The sequence below is a fragment of the Lactuca saligna genome, chromosome 5 (assembly GCF_052625555.1).
Source record: "Lactuca saligna cultivar CGN05327 chromosome 5, ASM5262555v1, whole genome shotgun sequence".
NCBI classification, from domain to species: domain Eukaryota; kingdom Viridiplantae; phylum Streptophyta; class Magnoliopsida; order Asterales; family Asteraceae; genus Lactuca; species Lactuca saligna.
In genome coordinates, this window is record NC_136421.1 from 149,172,325 (window position 1) to 149,192,764 (window position 20,440).

At 37.8% G+C, this 20,440-nt stretch overlaps 1 pseudogene; it reads left to right on the plus strand.

The window, feature by feature from the left end:
- The first annotated feature begins 16,138 nt into the window (after positions 1-16,138).
- Positions 16,139-20,440, plus strand: LOC145045824 (protein EMSY-LIKE 3-like; annotated as a pseudogene).

A 20,440-nucleotide genomic window follows, 5' to 3' on the forward strand; every position in this document is an offset into this window, starting at 1 on the left:
AAAGGGCCTCAGTGCTCTGAATTAAAAGTATCTTCAAAACTATAAGTATTTTCAAAAGTATACAAGTATACCGACCCGCCGAAATCCGTAACTACAAGTAGAACAAAACATAAGTAAATGGATGTTGTACACTGCAGTTAAACCTGGGCAATTATGTAGTCGTGTCTAGGATCAATATAGCCTGGCCAACTATATTCATTCGAGACACGGCAAACATGTGCTTGGCAGTGACTGTAGTACGCAGCATGCCTAAAACTTACCTAATATCTCAAACGACGAATCGTCGCTGCAGTGAACCATGAAATACTATGGGAGTATTTCTCAAGCCAATCCTTCGTAGAAAATCCTCGTATATGCGATGTTATTTGAACATTCCTCTAGCGATAAAATGTTTTGTCTTGATAACTCTTTCCTACTTTATCGCTTAGTATGATGCTATATCTGTCTTGATGAGATATCCCCTGTTCCATATTCCTTGATTCAATTTAGAGGACTTATGATCCTCTCTTTCCTGATCTTTTTAGATCAAGATGCCTCCGAGAAAGAGACCCAGCTCGAAGAACAACGACAATCCTCCTCCGCCATCACCTCCTCCTCAGTTTGACCTAGCATCACTCCAAACAGTCATGACAGCTGCAATGGTGGCAGCCATGTCACAAATGAACCCTAGCGGTTCAGGAGGTGGTCCTCAATCCCAAAACCCAGAAGATAGCCAGGGACGTCGGAAAGGGGGTTCCTATAAGGATTTCATGAACGCCAAACCCACGTATTTTGATCGCACTGGAGGTGTCATTTCCCTTACTCGATGGTTCGAGAAGATCGAATCTATCTTTGAAATCTGCGCTTGTTCAGATTCAGACAAGGTGAAGTTTGCCGCCTGCACCTTTCTTGACAAAGCCTTGACTTGGTGGAATGGCCGAGTCAAATCCCTAACCTTACCTGTAGCCAACGCCATGGGTTGGGAAGCCATGAAGGAACTTCTGCTAGCTGAGTACTGCCATCGAGGAGAAATGCAGAAGTTAGAACATGAACTGTGGAACCTGAAGATGAAAGGTTCCGACATTGCTGCTGATACTTCCAGGTTTGACGACTTGGCACTACTTTGTCCGGGAATGGTTACCCCGTAGTAGAAAGAAGATAGAGAGATTTATCTGGGGTCTGACTTAGCCAACGAAAGGAAATGTCATAGCTGCGAGGCCGGATACGTACGACAGCGCCAAATGTTTAGCACAAATTCTAATCGATCACAGTCATGACCTTGAAGAGGCAGTTACCACTACTGAACCGACGGTGAGGAGTGGCGAGAAAAGAAAACTTGGGAAGAAAGAGAAAAGCCAAACATCACACGAGTCTTCAAAGAGACAGCAAACGGTGGCAATTCACGCTGTCACTTCCTCTGCAACTGTTTCTGTTGATGTGTCCTCAACCTGAAAATCTATTAATAGGTATGCTGGAACTCTTCCTAGTTGTGGCAAGTGCAACTATCATCATCTTTCATCCGGTCCATGTATAGAGATAATTTGCAACAAATGTGGCATAAAGGGTCACATGGCGAAGAACTGTAAGACGCCAACTCAATCAACGAGTCAAACTTCCGGAGTGGGCAGCAGTCGGGCCTGCTATGGTTGTGGAGAAGTGGGACATCTCAAGCGAAACTATCCTAAGACTGTAAAACCTGGTAACATTGGAAGAGTTCTAACGATAGGACAAGAAGAGATAGCCACCGATCCCACCGTTGCCACAGGTATATTTTCCCTCGTTAAATTTATATGCCTATGATTCTTTTCGATTCTAGCACCGAAAGAAATTCGTTAACCATCCATTTGAACATTTTTCTAACCCCGTCATTTACGAGTAACTGGAAATGTATGTCTTCGAGATGGTTATCACATAAAAACGAGAACGCTTGTGTCGTATTCGTAGATTGTTTTCTCAATCCGAGTGATTATTCTTTTCCATTCGATCTATTGATAAACTTTTTATGAAATGCTTTGATGCCACCCTTAACATGTAATGACTGATCCTTATTCATACTGTCTTTCCTAGATTCGAGAAAGCCATTTGTTCTAATCTTCCTCTGACTTGACTCCCATGATCTTCGTACATCAAAGCTTAAAAAGTCTGCCCATGTATCTCTCGTCCAAGTGATCATCGAGAAACGAGAAGTCTACGATCCTTTCCCGATGCTGTTTCTAAAGAATTCTTGAGAATTCTTTCCGAATGCGTAGTCTAGTCTCGCATCGACCTAATCCCGGGAAATTCCTCGTAACCAAACCTCAGTAAGCACGATGTGTGCAAGTCAGCAATCAGGGCATGATACGATCACTATGAGGAGGTAGTGACGCCCTTCGGTCGAACCATTCTCTTGTTCATGTAGATAAGCAAAGCAGTCATACTCGTAGATCCTTTCAAAAGCTAAGGCAATAAAGAATTAGTCAACACCGGGAGCACCCATGGAACCTATCGATCTTTGGGTCCCGTCGGCTACGATCATAGACTCATGTAAAAGTTCCCCTTAGAACCATTGGACCTTTAGTTACTCTGAAATGTGAAAGTGTACCCACTTGTTGAAGGTTTTACCCTGGAAAGACATAGTACGTCTTGGGAAGTGTGGAAAACTTAACTTGTGGAACCTTAGACCCTTCGAGATCTTCGTTAGGAATCGATTCCATAGCCCTCTCCGAGCTATCTTAAGGACTCAGTAGCAATCATCTGGTATTCCGCATCTTTATTCGTAAGGCTTGTCGACCTGACGAAACCCTAGTAAATTCCTTTGAGGAAATAAAAATCTAAATTTTCATGTATGAATCAATTGAGATCGTAGATTGAGAGATTAATCATGCGTAACAAAGCCACATCCTGACAGTGAGGGTTCGCTAGAATGATAAGCGGAGACCCGAATGCAATAAATTCATCCTCATATATCTTTCCACTTCGTGATCTATGTTCGAATCTTTGAATTTCGGGACAAAATTCCCTCTAACCGGGGGGGGGGGGGGGGATAATGTAACAACCCGAAATTCATATCCTTAATTGTAACCCATTTTGCGACTCGTTCCGATCATCCAATCGCCGTTTCCGATTTCGTTTCCATTTCCAACCTTTTATTTAGTCGTTAATGTGAATTTTATTTTATGACTTAATAAGTGTCTTAATACCCTTAGAACTCATTCTAACGTCTCACATTCATGATCGGAACATTTTTAGAACCAACCATATCGGGTTACGGCAAATTGGCCGGGTGCGACCAAAAGCCCCGTTTAATGCCGGTATCGGGTAGAATCCCACCGCGTCCAAGTTTTGGGAACTATATAAACATGTTAAACCTTTCATTTGAAGCTTTTTCCTTCTCTCTCTACTCTCTCTCTAACCTCTCTCCTAAAATCCAAGATTTAGAGTCCAAAACTCAATTTTAAGGCCTCAAATCCTTAAGGTAACTTCCTAACCTCATTGTATAGCTTATTTGACTTCCAAATTCGAGATTAAATCATGAAATGGGACATGACATGTGAGTTTACGGCCCAGGAAGGTGCCTAGGCTGTAAACACCAAAAATGAAGGGTTTTGAGCCCTTAAAACCCTCCTTGACAAGTTTGGGACTTAGATATGGCTAAATGGCTTCAAGATTTGGACTCTAAACATTTAAAACATGGATTTTGTGAGGTTTGAAGGAGTTTACGGCCAAGGCATGTGCTTGGGCCGTAAACTCATATAAATGGGGTTTTCATGCCCTTAAACCCTTCGAAATCACAAACAAGGCTTAGATATGAATTATAGAATATTGGTTATAGCATTTGGACACCTTAAACATAATTTTTGGGGGATTTATGTGAGTTTACGGCCAAGGCATATGCTTGGGCCGTAAACTCCTTATAAATGGGTATAAATTCAATTATAAGGTGTTAGAAAGCCATCCAACACCACCAAAAGCCTTGAAATAAATCAAAGGACCAACCAAAAATAGTTTTAGGGCTTTAAAAACATCAAAACCCCACATATGAGAGTTTACGGCCATAGAACATGTCTCATGGCCGTAAACTCATAAAATGGTGTCAATTGGTGCCCCAAACTCATTTCTAGGCTTCTGGGAATTTTTAGAATCACATGTGATTAATTTTAACACCTTAAAAACACTAAATCAAGGGGATTTGAGAGTTTACGGCCAAAGATCCCATGCCTAGGCCGTAAACTCCCTTAAGTGTTGTATTTGATGATTTTAATTCAATCCAAGCCTTAGTTAAAATTATTCCAAGCATTTCCAAGTGTCCATACCCATTTGTGAGCCATTAAACACCATAAACCACCCCTCTATGAGTTTACGGTCGTAAACTCATGGGGAATGGGTGTTTAGGCCGTAAACTCAATTAGGAAGTTTACTATTGGGGAGTAAACTCAAATCCTAAGTCCCACGCTTCAATTCCCGTCCTTAGATGTCACCCGGGTCACTCCAAACACCCGTTTTGAGGTGTTTTCATTCGTTGGACTGTAACTTCATATCTACTTAGAGTTTGTAAATCTAATTAGATATATTTGTATGCCATTTCATTTTACATAGCAACCTCACGTGCTATCAGGCCGCGATTCGACGTTTAGCATCCGAAATCGACACATTTCCGCGTCCGGTGAGTTCGTACCCCTACCCTTTTTTTTAATGATTTTTCAATGTTTTCAGGGGGGGAATACAAGCAAAAGTACAAGAATAACTTGTACTCAATCACATGATTTCAGTTGAGTGGTTTCATAATTGTACAATTTAAGAATTGAAAACCTTTTAAACAAACTGTTTTAACTTGCAGAGTTGTTTGTTTTTAACCCGATTTTCAATTCTTATTACACACTATTATATTGTGTACTTTGCATTTGATTGTCCACATTTAAACTGATAGAATACACAAACCATTGTAATGTCTGTAATAAAACACTAAGGTTCGAGTGTAAAAGACAGACTCCATTAGAAAACATGAAACATCTATATGTCCTTAACAATACACCTAGGCTCGAGTGTGACAGATAAATACCATCATAACACACAAATCACTGTAATGTCCTTAATAATACACCTATGGTCGAGTGTAAACGGACAGCCATCATTAAATAACACCTAGGATCGAGTGTAATGTCCTTAATAAAACACCTAGGCTCGAGTGTAAAGGACAGGTACGTAGAATATAGTCAGTTGTAAATACTACTTTCCTAGTCGAAAAGTAAAGAGTAATCTTAATAATTAGAGACACGTCCTTGTAACACTTCCATGGCTCGAGATAGTGGGGGACTAACCCTGTAACCAGAATCTCCGTTCGTAGGAGAGCATGGCTTGAGTGTATAGATCTATACGGGACTGACAATCCCACACCTGGCTGCTAGCTACAGCCGAACCGAATGGTTCAAGGGTGACAAAAGTCATAAAAAGGATACTGACCATGGTTCGAGTCATATCTAGTCTAAGTATGGTTAAGGACTCGCAATCTAGATTGATAACATTTCAGACTCATTTACTAGCTTTATGTACGTAGTAAAGCTAATGTACATTTAGGGATTGCAGATACACACACAGTCAGGAGAACATGGGGTTTTCCTGGGAAGAACACTGAACATTACCATAACCAGTAAAGGCACACACACACACACAGTCAGGGAAACATGGGGTTTTCCTGGGGAGAACTCTGAACATAACCATAACCAGTAAAGACACACACACACAGTCAGGGAAACATGGGGTTTTCCTGGGGAGAACATTGAATATAAACAAAACCGGTAAAGATATACACACAGTCAGGGAAACATGGGGTTTTCCTGGGAAGGACACCGAACATAGTCAGAAACTAGTAACAGTTCACACATACACAGTCAGGAGAACATGGGGTTCTTCCTGAGTAATACTAGTACGAAATTAGAGAAGTGTAATAAGTTAAACAATTGAATTACATTTCACAAGAACAATCATGTTTTAATTAAACATCGTTTACTTTACTTTCGGATTTGGAAACTAACTTTACATAAGAAAATATGGGATTTTCTTGGATAACCACTCTTCAGGAAAACAAAGGAACTCGTACATTTTCAGAAAAACTAACCGCTTATGAACTCACCAGCTTTATGCTGATTTTCAAACCGCTTGTATTCTCAGGTCCATGTTAGATAGGTACCCGAAGATCCTTTTGTGTGAAGACGGAGTTCTTAGAAGACTCATTTTGTATTGTTCATATGTACTATGTATCACTTGTATAACTTATGCTTTTGAAACAAATGTAAAACTTTCATATATGTAATGTAATGGTTGATTTACTTTACTTACTATGTACATTGGATTTGATACTCTACGTGGAGTCAACCCCGGAAATGTTTTCGTCTTCGGTTTTCGGGGTGTGACATCTTGGAACTAAACTAGACATGAGCACGCCTTATCACCCTCAGACCGACGGACAGAGTGAGAGAACTATCCAAACCCTGGAAGACATGCTTAGAGCATGTGTCATCGATTTAGGAAAGTAGTGAGACACACATTTTCCTTTGATCGAGTTCTCGTACAACAACAGTTACCACACCAACATCAAGGCTGCTCCGTTTACCACACCAGCATCAAGGCTGCTCCATTTGAAGTCGTCTACGGTCGTAAGTGCAGATCCCCTTTGTGCTGGGCTAAAGTAGAGGACACATAGCTAGCCAAGAGTCGATTCCCTGACAATGCTCTCACTAATCCTGAAATCATCTGTGAAACCACCAAAAAGATCATTCAAATCCGGGAACGATTGAAAGCTTCACGAGATCACCAAAAGACTTATGCCGATAATCGACGGAAACCTCTGGAGTTCAGGGTTGGAGACCATGTCCTGTTGAAGGTCTCGCCCTGGAAAGGCATGGTACACTTTGGAAAAGCGTGGGAAACTTAATCCGAGGTACATTGGACCCTTCGAGATCCTCGCTAGGATCGGTCCGGTAGCCTATAAACTTCGATTACCTCATGAGCTTAGCAACATCCACCCCGTCTTTCACGTCTCGAATCTTAAAAAGTGCGTATCCGATGAAACCCTTGTGATTCCACTAGATGAGATTGAGATCAACGAAAACTTGAACTTCATGGAGCAACCGATCGAAATCATGGATCGAGAGATCAAACGCACGAAGAAAAGCCGCATCCTGATAGTGAAGGTTCATTGGAATGCCAAGCGGGGACCGGTATTCACTTGGGAGCATGAAGACTCGATGAAATAAAAGTATCCGCATCTATTTCTAGATCCATGATTTGTATCTTAATCTTAAATTTTGGGACGAAATTCCCTCTAACGGGGGGGATATTGTGACAACCCGAAATTCTTTCCGTTATTGTAACCCGTTCCATTGATAAACTCGTTGTTTCAAATTTTTTTCCGTTTCGTTATTAAATTAACTCATAAATTTGAGATTGCTATTATGACTTAATGGGTGTCCAAACGCATTTAGCAATCATAATAACACTCCATTTTAGTAACTGGAAAGATTTTAGAATCGACCATATCAGGTTACGACAACTTAATCGGGTGCGACCAAAAGCCACGTCTAACGTCGGTATCAGGTAGAATTCCACCGTGTCCCGAACATAGGACATATTTAAAGCCCAAAAGACTTCATTTTGAAGCTTTTTCACTCTCTCACTACTCTCTCTCTTTAACCTTTCTCCTCTAATCCAAGCTTTAGGTCCAAAATCATCAAATTTAAGCTCCCTTTCGTCAAGGTAACCTTCCAAACTTGTTGTACAACCTTTCTAGCTTCCAAATCCGTGTTCAATCTAAGATTTAGGACCATAAACATGTGTTTACGGCCCTGGAATGCTCTTGGGCCATGAACACATATAAGTTGGCTTTTAGAACCCAAAAACCCTCCCAATCCACCTTTCGAGCCTAGATATGGCTAAATGGCTTAATGGAACAGACTTAGAAAACCTTGAACCTAACTTTTGGGGAGTAAACATGATTTTACTGCCCAAGAACATGCTTGGGCCGTAAACTCATTATCATGGATAGTAAACTCAATTTCAAGTGTTTAAACGCCACTTAAACACACCAATAGCCTTGGATTTAAGTCTAGAACCAACCACAATCAATTTAGGGGCCTTAAACATGATGAAAACCTTCCCTTTGGGAGTTCACGGCCGTAAACCCCCCAAGAATGGATTCCTGGGCCGTAACTCACCTACTCAAATCAAATGATGCCCTAAATTCATTGTAAGGCTTGTAAAATTGGTTTGAATCACATGTGATTGATCTAGGGCCACCAAATCATGAAAGGAATGGATTTATAGGATCTTACGTCCGTAAGCTACATTTAGTAATACCTTTGGTGGTTTAACTCATTCTTATGCCTTAGATTAAATCATAACAACCTTCCCCAAGTGTTATTTGACCATTAAGCATCACAAAACCCTCATCCATGAGTTCACGGCTGTGAACTCATATGGAGTTGGTCTAGGGCTGAAAATCCATAGGAAGTTCACTCTTGAAGAGTAAACACATTATACAAAGCCCTATACGTTCTTAGATGTCACCCGGGTCACTCCAAACACTTGATTTGAAGTGTTTTCTCGTTTGGTGAGTTCATACCCTTACTCTTTTTCAATCTTTTTCACTGTTTTCAGGGGGAGAATACAAGAAAACTGCAAGGAATACTTGTACTCAAAACTTGTTTTATATGTGTTGTGTTTCATATTTACATATGCTTTTAACACTGATAATCATAATAGATAACCGTTTGAACTTGCAGAACACATTATCATATTATTTGTGAAAAACATTATAAATTGTTGTACCTTATATTTTTCAAAAATGGTTTTCCACATTATAATAGTTAAAAGCATAACATTTGAGCTTTGAACATGAAACTTAGTACATTGTTTTGTCCTCGGTAACACTCCAAAGAAATATGCGAGTGGAGGATCATCATTTGTAATAGGATCTTTCTGTATTATTACTAGTAAATTTGTTATTCCTATAAATTGGAGACACATCCTCGGAGAACACTCCACAGAGATACGCGAGTGGAGGACCGCCACTATAACCAGAATCTCTTTGATAGGAAGCGTGACTTGAGTGTATAGATCTATACGGGGCTGACTACCCCGCACCTGGCTGCTAGCTACAGCCGAACCGAAAGGTTCAAGGGTGACGAAAGTCATAAAGTGAGATGGACTACTTATTGCCATATCTAGTCTATCGTATGGTTATGGAACTCGCAATTTGGATAACATTGATTTACTTTTTAGTAATAATGGATTCAGTAACTAGTTTACTTTGTACTTATTAGTTTTATATACGTGTTAAAACTAATACATTTCACAAGGATAACCCGGTTTCAGTATACATCGTTTACATTACATTTTGGATCGGTAATCAACTTTTAGGAAAATATGGGATTTTCCTGGGATAACAATTATACATAACCAGAATCGTGTAACAAAACAGTTAACTAAACTTTACATATAAGAAAATATGGTATTTTCTTGGGACATAACTTTTTCATTAAATGAAAGGAAACTTGTACACTTTCAGAAAACAAAACCGCTTATGAACTCACCAGCTTTATGCTGATTTTTAAAATGCTTGTATTCTCAGTTCCACATTAGAGAGGTACCCGATGATCCTTTTGACGAAGACGGAGTGCGTTGAAGACACGCCTTAACATTTTCTCATATATACTTATGTATAACACTTGTACAACTTTACTTTTAAATAATTGTAAATTTCATATGTAATGTAATGGTTGTTTACTTTTCTTACTATGTATATTGGTTATGATATTCAACATGAAGTCACCTCCGCCCCGGAACGTTTCCGCCTTTGGGAGAAATATTTGATAGACTAAACTCTTGGTGATCCAAAATTTATAGGAATCCGACATGGCACATTCACGAGAATGGATAATCATCGAGGATACGGATGAAGAAGAGGAACTTTCATTCCCTATGATGTTAGGCGGTCCTTACTACCCTGTAACTCCAACCACCTTTCATCCAATACCTTCTGATGATGGAGCACCTTTACCCTCCCATGAATGGGCAAAGAGTGAACCAATCGAAGAAAGCGAATCCATGGAGGAGATAGAGTCGGTGGCATCATCTCTACCACCACTGAACACTCTTTACCGTAAAGTTACAGGAGGAGTAAAAATGAAATGCACTGCACGCAAATCTATACTGATATGGGAAAGCTTAAGAAGAGTCAGAAGGAAACATCTTTAGGAAGTCATAGAATTCAAGATGAACCTGCACGGATCGCACTAACAGTTGAGAAATGGGTGGCGGAAGAAAAAGATGCCAAGATGTATGAGAGTGGTCAGTCATCTCGACCACATCTCCCACATTCTTCTGAAGATAACACTTTATCTTAATTGTTTGGGAAAAGTGTGAAAATTGAAGATAAGATGGAAATTGTTGAAGGGAGGGCTACTCATCTCTCTGGAAGAGTGTGAAGGCTAGAAGGACAAAGGACACGAGATCAGGAATCGGTGATGGATGTCCATCATCGTATAAATTTTGCTTATAATGACATGATTACTCACGATGCCAGGATTGCAGAGTTAGAACTCTACAATCAAACCTCAAGAAATGAAGAACGCACGGGAAGTCTTGAGCAGAGAACTCAAGCACTTGAAGAGAACGTGGTTAATGTCACTGACGTGTTGGGTCATCACTTAGGTTTCTGGTAGATAAGCTACAACTAGTGGTTATGTAAATAGAGAAAATCAGAGTAGTTAAAGCGAAAAGAGGAAAGCTTACAGTGAGGATGTTGAAAACCTTGCAAATTTTGCAATGTTTATAGAAACTTTTCTCTTATAAACCTAAATAAACTGATGTAACCACTGGTAATAATATGAAGCATACGTTATAGTAATCATTATACTGTGAATAATAATTAGAGTATTTAGTACTCGTGTATTAAATTGTGACAACCCGATATTTCGAGACAATGAAATATAACATCAGTCAAATATAGGTAAAAATTAAACTTTCCTAAAATCTTATTTGGGTTAAATAAAGTATTAGGAATCGTATCAAGGTTTTTGAACATATAAAGAACCCTAGAATCCGAGTTATAACGAAGAAGTTATGACCAACCGAAGATTCTCGGCAAAACCGGCAACATCGATTAAACGAAAAATGCGAAGTTTCAATACAATAGTTTTTAGCCTTAAATATCTAAATGAAAGTTGTAGATAACATTAAACCGTAAACGTACGTAAAAAGAACGTCCAAATCTGACTTCATATGAAGAAGTTATGATTTTTCCAAGATCCGGATATAACAGTAGACAGCTAAAAACTCGAAATAGAGATCGAGAGACTTTTGGCCAAAACAACCTAAATGAGAATCAAAGGTCTCAACAATAGTAGTGCAACGATGAAAAGTCTAACGAAAACGAACATCGGATGAAGAAGTTATGGATTTTTAACGGAATTTTCGTGTCCCGGCCCGTTAAAAATAAAGTCAAAATTAGCCAATGAAGTCTAAACGAGAGTTGTAGATCATGTATTCAGCTACGCGTGCATATAAAGAACGTCAAAAAAGGAGGTCGTACGCGAAAGTTATCGAATTTACAAGTGCGGGGTCCAAAATTCGAGGTTGTTAGGCCCCCACGACGTGGCACAAGCTTGTCGCGACCCGGCAAGTGACTGAGGGCATCCAATCAATGGAAGAGGATAAGTTTGACTCCCCACGACATGGCCATACCTTGCCACGACGTGGCACACCCCAGAAAGTCAACTATAAATAGATTTCAAGGGCTCCGACTTCCATTGCTCAATTCCCTTCTTTCTCGCGCCGAAACTCTGCGTTTAACCACCCGAGACCCTCCCAAAGCCCCGATTTTCACCTTCATGTCCCGAAGGAAGGTTTTGTGTTCCCGAGATTCCCAAGAATCCCGAGAATCCCGAGATTTTCCCACGTTTTCAACTCTTCCTGTCAAAGTTCTGCTCGATTCTTCTCTCGACTACTTCAAATCAACTATTTCAATCAAGTGAGTTCATACCCCTATAAACTACACTTTTCAAATGTTTTATAAATACTTTTATATGCTTTTAAGGGGGGGGATACAAGTTAAATACTCGATTATTGTCGTGTGTTATATAATAAAGTTCATTATACGCTTTTTATCAACGAAATCATATGTGATTTATAACTAGTATACAAAGGGATTTACTACAAGTTTAACAGTTTTACTAAACATATTACTTCAAATGACTTTCTTAAACGTTTTTACATGATTAAAGCTCGTTATCAAACTGTCTTACATACTATAAGCTTCCTTTCAAACTCGGCTACAAAGGTGTTTTCAAACAGTGGTTTTCGTGTACTTAAACTGTCTTATCAAATAAAATACTTTCAATCATTTTAAAAACTGACATCAAGTCACAAATTCTTTATTAGACTTTTCAACGTTTTTACAAAACTTCTTTATGCTTTTATATTATAAATTTCATGCCTCTATATGTATAGTTATATAAGAAATGTTTAAAAGACTTAGGAAGGCTATCCACCCTGTTTCCTTTTCCTCGATTTGGATGTGGTCTGGTGGGATATCGGGTACTCCTCCGATGGTCGCTTAAATATTAGTTATATATCATGTATACATATATGGTCATAAATGTTCCACCAGTTAATTTAGTTCCGATACTCTTGGGTAGCAAGGGTTTATAAACCTACTTGGACACTCATCAATTACATTTTAGTAAACTATTATAGGAATAGTTTAGAGTAAACAAAACATTATCCCTACTACAAGAAATTACACTAGAGTCAGTTCATTCAAGAGTCTAGACTACATGCTATATGAAAGAATACTCTTACATGAATACTTATACATGAATACTTTTACATAGACATTATATGGCAAATTACTATTACATGTTATATGTGTAGATATTGTTATATAGTTCTCCTTTCTATCTTTACCTTGTGATACAATGACATCATCGACGAGATAGATTGGACTGTATATCCTAGTACTAAAGGATACTTTGAGGGACTAACCATTCCTAGAACCACTGTTAGCTACAGAGGTAAATGAACAATCTACGGATGTTTTAGGTTGATACCAGTACAAGTATACTTAAGGGACTAACTATTCCTAAACCTGGCTGTTAGTAACAGAGGTAAATGCACATCTACGGATGTCTACAGTTGATCTGTTTACGGCGAGTTTCCACGCCGTGTGTATCTTAGTACCAAAGGATACAACATAAGTTATTATATTATTACTTTTAGAGTTTTATAATAAAAATAGTTAAACAGGGAAAAACCATCACATTTTCAAGTGATGCGTACTTTTAAAACATTCGGGTCTTGGTAGAACATTACTTTTATACTAGTAGGAAATATTGGATTTTCTAGAGTTTTCATACTTATACTAAATGTTTCATCAATCATTGACCAGTCTTTCATATCAACTAATCAAAGCAATGACATTAAATACTTATGAACTCACCAGCTTAAATGTTGACCTACACTTTCAAAATAACTTGTATTCTCAGGTTACAAATAGACAGGTGTCGATGCAAGGTTTAGACAAGACAGAGCAGTCAAGACTCGTCTTTTATTTTGATTAGTTATCTTGTTGTCTTGTACTATGAAAGAAAACAATTGTAACTAAAATTATACTATTAATGCAATGGATGGTGTTGTTGCTTATTTACTACTTTACATTTGTTGTGATACATTACATGACGTCCACCGACCCAGAACGTTTCCGCCATTCTCGGTTTTGGGGTGTGACATAAATGATCAACAAAACTCATAAAAATTCCTATTATTTATAAAAGGAACTAGAACAAAATGCCTAGAAGGAGTAATCGGCTAAACCCTAACCGACCATCATCACCACAACAACAACCACAACCACCGCCATAAATAAACCCCTCAATAAGTACAGTACAACTAGAAGAAATCATAGCTCAAAGAATTGTTGCAGCTCTATCTAATGTTCACTACAAGAAAAAGACCCTTTTACGACGTGCAAAATACGACGCTCATTGATTTATGTTACGCAAGAGAGAGTCACATTAAAAAAGTGTCATCTCTTAAAACAATTTAAGTATATATGTCGCGCTTTATTGAGTGCCCTTAGAGTTAGTGTCTAATGTAAAAAACTTAAAAACACGGAGGGCACTTAATGTAAAATGTGCGCCGTCTCAATGAATGTCGCATTATAATTTTAGTGAAAGGCACGCGTCTCTTCACAGTAATCGAGGTTACTAACACTACTAGAAAATAGACCTTTAATGACACGCTTTTTACGATACACACTGATTAATGATACGCAAAAGGGCGTGCCCTAAAAATAATGTCAAATCTTTAGAAATTTAAAGAATTTCGGACGCGCATTTTTGCGTGCCCTAGAATTAATGTCTCATTAAAAAACACGGAGGGCGCTTATGTTAAAAGCGTATCGTCTAGAAATGTCGCTTTATAATTTTACAAACGCGCTCTTCAACAACTAGCAGCGGGAAAAAGGAAATAAAAAAAAATTAGAAAACCCGCCTTCCTTCCTTGTTTCCCCTCTTTAGCTCTGGGTATGTTCTTTGACCACAAAAATCTTCTCCGGTCATCCTCCGCCTCCCTACATCAAGTGTTGCTTGCGTCTTTCCCTTGCACTCCGACCGCCGCCACCGATTCTTCCCTGTTCGTTGACATCGATCAAGGCTCATTTACTTCTACCCACTGGAACCACCATATCTCCCACTCGATGTTGAAATTGTCAGAAAAAGCCCTAATTCAGTATTATACTCTCAAGTCTCAATATTAAGAATGCAAATCTTGATTCTTGTTTTTTTCTTATTCCCAGATAAACCGAAAAAGGGGAATTAGAATAACGAAGGTAGCGGGAGTTTTGGTCCGGTGGTCGTGGTTCATCTATCGAGCAAGGAAGATGGGAACGCAAGCAACCATGGTGGCTCGATGATGCAATCAATCGAGAAAGGGGAAACACCTCTAGTGCGTGATCGATTTGACAAAAGGAGAAGGGAGAAGCAGCGATGATTCCCTTGTCTGCCGCAACTAGGGGAAGGCACTCCGACGGTCTCCTTGGTTGTTCTTCCTTGTCGCCATCAGATTACACGTAGGGAGGGGACTCAACTAGTCCGATGGAGCAGGGCAAGTAGCGACTAGTAGATCGGGATGATCGATCTATTCGTGAGGAGGAGGAGGTAATTATCGGTTCTTGGTGAGCTTTCCTTGGCTTCTTAGACTCCGTCATCAGTAGAAATCGGGGTAAGTGAGTCGGTTTCTTGTCTGATTTCGCTGAAATAAACGGAGGGAGGAAAGGTTTGGGTGGAGGTCTAATCGATGAAAACAGTGGGAGCCTCTTGGTCTCGTCGGATGCTACTCCATCTCAAGTGGACACCTCCCATGTACTCCGTTTTACTTATCTATTTTTTCGACTATCCTATAGGTCTCTTCTTCTTATTTACGCCTCCACCATGGACCTCAATTTTAAACCACCTGATGCTCGCTTCTTTCTTCTTGAAAGACCCTCCGTCATACCAAGTTACTATTCAGGTAAGTTTGAGCCCTAATATTGAAAAATTGATTTCTTACAAGTAATATTTTTTTATCTTATATTCTGTGAGTTCTTCATTTCTCATTCACATGCATCAAATTGCTCAATGAAACCTGTCCTAGGATCATTCCCTCTTTACATTTTTCCAATCTGCTCAGATCACTGATGTCGGGCCAGTTGGCATCCACGGTGGCGTGGGACAGCTGATGTCCCTTCCTCCCTCTGGGAAAAAACCACCACAACATCATCCCCAACGTATCAAGACCACAACCTCACACCCTCGCCACCAATGTACATCAAGGAATCTGCCAGCCACCACCACTAACACTTTTTTAGGTTGGATATTTGTTTGGGATTGGTTTCTTGAAGGTGTTCATGGTGTTCTGGGACTCCTCGGATACGGTAAGTTATTAAATTCTTTGGTTATGATTGATATGAATTGTGCCCTAAAAGTGTTTGTTGAAATGTCAGTTTTGTTTTGGTCATTGTTAAATCATTTGATTCAAACTTATATTGCAAGATTGAGAGAAACACATACGAATGGATCATAGGAATCTAACAGTAAATCACTTTCTTCACATATTTTTTTTGTGGAGTAACCTTAAAGTTATCATTTACATGGCCGAACATGAAGTTAGAGCTAATGAAACTTCAATTGAAGAGGCTAGAAAACTTTCATAAGAATTATTTGCATCATTAAGAAGGTTTGTTATCTATCAAATATATTTGGAAAAAAATCTAAACTTATTGTTTATGTTACAGGTTCATGAACAAATGACACAAAAAAATATTGATGGCATTATAAAAGGTAAAATTTCACTACTAGAAAAAGTATAATATAATACGGTTGAAAGTATGAATATAGTACATACATAGAGGGCGTATTAGTAGAGGGGTGTATTAGATTCCATGCCTAATAGAGTACGGCTATTATCCTATATGTATCCTATCTATTATCCTAACTGGACTCTATATGTATCCTATCTATTTACAACCATCGCATAAAAGAATCTAATACACCATATTATAGCATCTAATACACCATAAACAACTGTACTTGATGTCACATCCCCCATTCCTGCAATTCATTCCTGATTGCATTCCAGCCCATTCCGGCTTTGCATTCCAACCTTATTCATCACCCAATTCCACTCCATGGATGCTGTTGCGGAAGACATAGATCACCATTCCAACTGAAACGAATGGTTCAATTTCTGCAAAGCTTTTACTAGAACATAAAGAAATAATTTTAACTTCATAAGAATCCTTTTCAAAGCTTCAAATTCCAAGAAATGTTTTAAAAGTACCTTCATTAATAATGTTTTGGCCTCATCTCTGACAGTTTCAAAGATCTCTATGGCACTGATTATGGTATACTGATTATGGTATGACTACCTTTTACAAGCTGCAAAGTTATTGTAAAACTCCTTCCACTAACAGGGATTGATGTATTCAACACAAGAGCACTATTAATATATCAACTCATTTTGACAATATCAATCTCTTGAAACAGCTATCACCATATATAATGATGTCAAAAACCTGTTGTCCCCTCATGTGACTAAATGATCAATCTCTGCAAAATGCAACCAAAACAAGTATGAAGAAGGGAACGCGGGCAAAATGGGAACATTCCATTCAATTTTGACTTTTAGGTCAAAAGAATGAATAAGAATTGTAATTTATTTATCAACATGTTACTTCAAAATAATTCTTTTTTCATATTATTGTCTCTTATTGTTTTCTTGTGTGTGTTGTAATCCATGTAGGTTGTTGCTTTTAACAAGCCTAGTTAGGAGTTGAAGAGCATGGAAGAATTCCTCAAGTTTGACCTGGAATATGACCAACCAGGTTTACAACATTCTAATTATTTTTTTTTTCTTTCAAGAACTTTGAATTATTATATTATTAATTTTCTTTTCTCCCTTCAATTACTAGTGTCCTACAAATACTTTAAGAATTACCTCTATGCAGATGTCCAAATCAGTATTGCTAGGTTGACGGTCGCAATGGTTATGCAATCTATAAATGAGCTGTATTAGAAAATGGATAGCTCTGTACTTGATTTCAGATTGAGCCGTACTAGATCTAGGTTTTAGCTGTATTAGATTTCAAGCTAATAACATTCATAAATCCCTGTATTCTATTCCCATTCTTACGATATTAACCGTATTATATGCCCGTATTAGATTAACATTACCAAGTTATAATACGGATTTTTATTACAACCGCATTAGATGTGGTGTACTACATTAGCTATTTCCAGTAGTGTTTGTAGCAATTTATACAAAGGGGTTTTTTGTTTTAACTTAATGAGATTAATTAATGGGTGAAATAAAACCCTTTTGAATGAATAGACTATGTGATCTAAGTTTGTTCTATTTCAAAGCATGGTCACTGTTCTTGATAAACTTCAGTTTGGTGTACACTCTCTTTCTTCTTGATGATGTAGTTTTAAGAATGATGTAGTTGTAAATGGACAATCATAAAGTTTTCCTTTACAGGTAGAATAGCAAAATATCACTTCCGCCCCTTTCTTTAGCATCTACTTGTACATAAACATAAAAAAAAACTTGTAATTAGCAAAATATACTCTTTGAGGCATTTTATCAAATAACTTATGTGCAGAGACAAAGAGTGGTACCACTGTCGTAGCTTATCTTACTGTGGTGTTCTCTGAGTCTCTGGATGGTAGTAAAAACTGTAATCAACTGACGAAAAAAAGAGATATATATATATATATATATATATATATATATATATATATATATATAATGTCAGATGAGATGCCTATAAGCTAAAAGCATAATAATTAATAGTTTGATGAAATAGTTAATTTTTTATAAATGAGAATTATAAAAAAAATGAGAAGTTCTATGCTGTGAGTAATAACCTTTATTGATTTATCTTTATTTATTTATTTATTTTTTATAAATATTTTCTCAAATGTTAATATTATTATATTTTGTTGAATTGAGGGGGATAACCAGAATACAGTAAGTGGACAAGCAATGGAGTTCAAGCAAATGAACATACATGCATGAGAAGTATTTGAGAAGGGCAATGATGTCCATATGCAAGCTGCTCCTTCACAAACTGAATTGTCGTATAAGAATTACAAAGTGAACAAAGATAAGCTGAAATCTCAAGTAAAGGAGAAGTTAAATATGATCGTGCTGGAAGAATCATCAAAGGAAAGCTGCTTCTTCGTCTGCTAGAAGAGCACCTGTCTCAGGGACAAAAGGGAAAAACAAGAAATATGTAAGCCCATTCCATACCACATTGGTATTTTGTTTTTTATTACGATATGTTTGTAATTTGTAAATCGCAATTGGCAGTGTGGTGGTGGTGGTCAGATAATGGGGGGAGGATCTTCCCTGAAAATGCAGTACCCTCCATCAGGGCCAAGTGGGTGGGGCCAGCTTGGTAATCGTGTGACTTCTGGGCGAGTTGCAAATGAGTCTGCTGAAACATCAACATTCTCCCTATTGATTGGAAGAAAAGTGAGAACCAGATGGCCTGATGACAACAATTTTTATGAAGCAGTTATAACATATCACAACCCCGTTGAGGTAATTTGATATTGCTTGCAGCTCCACCTCCAAATTTTATGCTGGAAAAAATATACTTTCAGGGTCGGCATGCACTAGTTTATGATATTAGTACAGCAAATGAGACATAGGAATGGGTTAATATTGCATAGTTATGTGTAGAAAGTTAAAATTATGGGTGATATACCATGTCTTAAATAAAATATTGCTTGATACTTGATGCAGATATCACCAGAGGATATACAATGGTGGATCAGGTATTCAGTTCATGGAATGAGTAGACCCGTTGGACGTGATAATGGTCCTGGTGGAGGTGGAGGTGCAGGGAGAGGTAGAGGGTTGCCCAAAAGTCAAGCAGTAGCAGCATCAAGAAAAGATTTTCCATGATCACAGAATGGCATTGGAAAGAAGGGTCGAGACAATATTCAGTCACTTCACATTGATACTCTTATAAAAGAGGTACATACATGATAATTGCAGATATATCATATATGTATATTGTATATTTTATTTACACGAAGGGAAAGGAATTTTAACATTCATGCCACTGAGAGGGTATTTGGGTCTAGTCATCCAGATCCTGTTAAAATACAGAAAACTAAGAAAGTGCTCAAGGTTAGTTAATTTTGAAAACATGTAATGTATGATTTATGATTGAAATAATAATAATAATAATAATAATAATAATAATAATAATAATAATAATAATAATAATAATAATAATAATAATAATAATAATGATATATAACGCAGGAACATGAACAAGAACTGACTGATGGCATTGCAAGGCTTGCAGATATCTCAGATGGTGAAAGTGGTACAAAAACTAAACTAAACTATACTCTTCTTCCAACTCTATTAAATGCTTACTTCCTGAGTCCCACTTAAAGAGACAAGTGAATGAAACTAAGAAGACAGGAAATGTTTTTTGATGTTCCTGAGTTTTTATAATGGAAAGAAGAGAAAGGATAATCTTCCCTTCCAATTTGGAAGGATTTGGTTCCTTAAAATAAGATGTGAATTTAATTTCTTTTCTTTTTCTTCAAACTCGGGAACACATAAATTATTAAAATGTTTATTTACCTTTTATTTTTTCAAGCCTGGAAACATGAAAGTATAATCTTCTTTTCTCTCCTTTTTTTTTCTTTTCTTTGGTAAAACTTGGGAAATACAACATAAAACTAAATGACATATATGAATATAATTATAATGCTTGAATTATTTACTTTACAATTTTCTTTCAGGTGATTTGGTAAAGATGGCAATGGTTAACACTAATGGTCCAAACTATTTACCTTCTTTTAGGCAATTGATTGGCAATCTTACTCAAGATATACCACTTCTTTCTGTAAACATCACCTTCAACTAA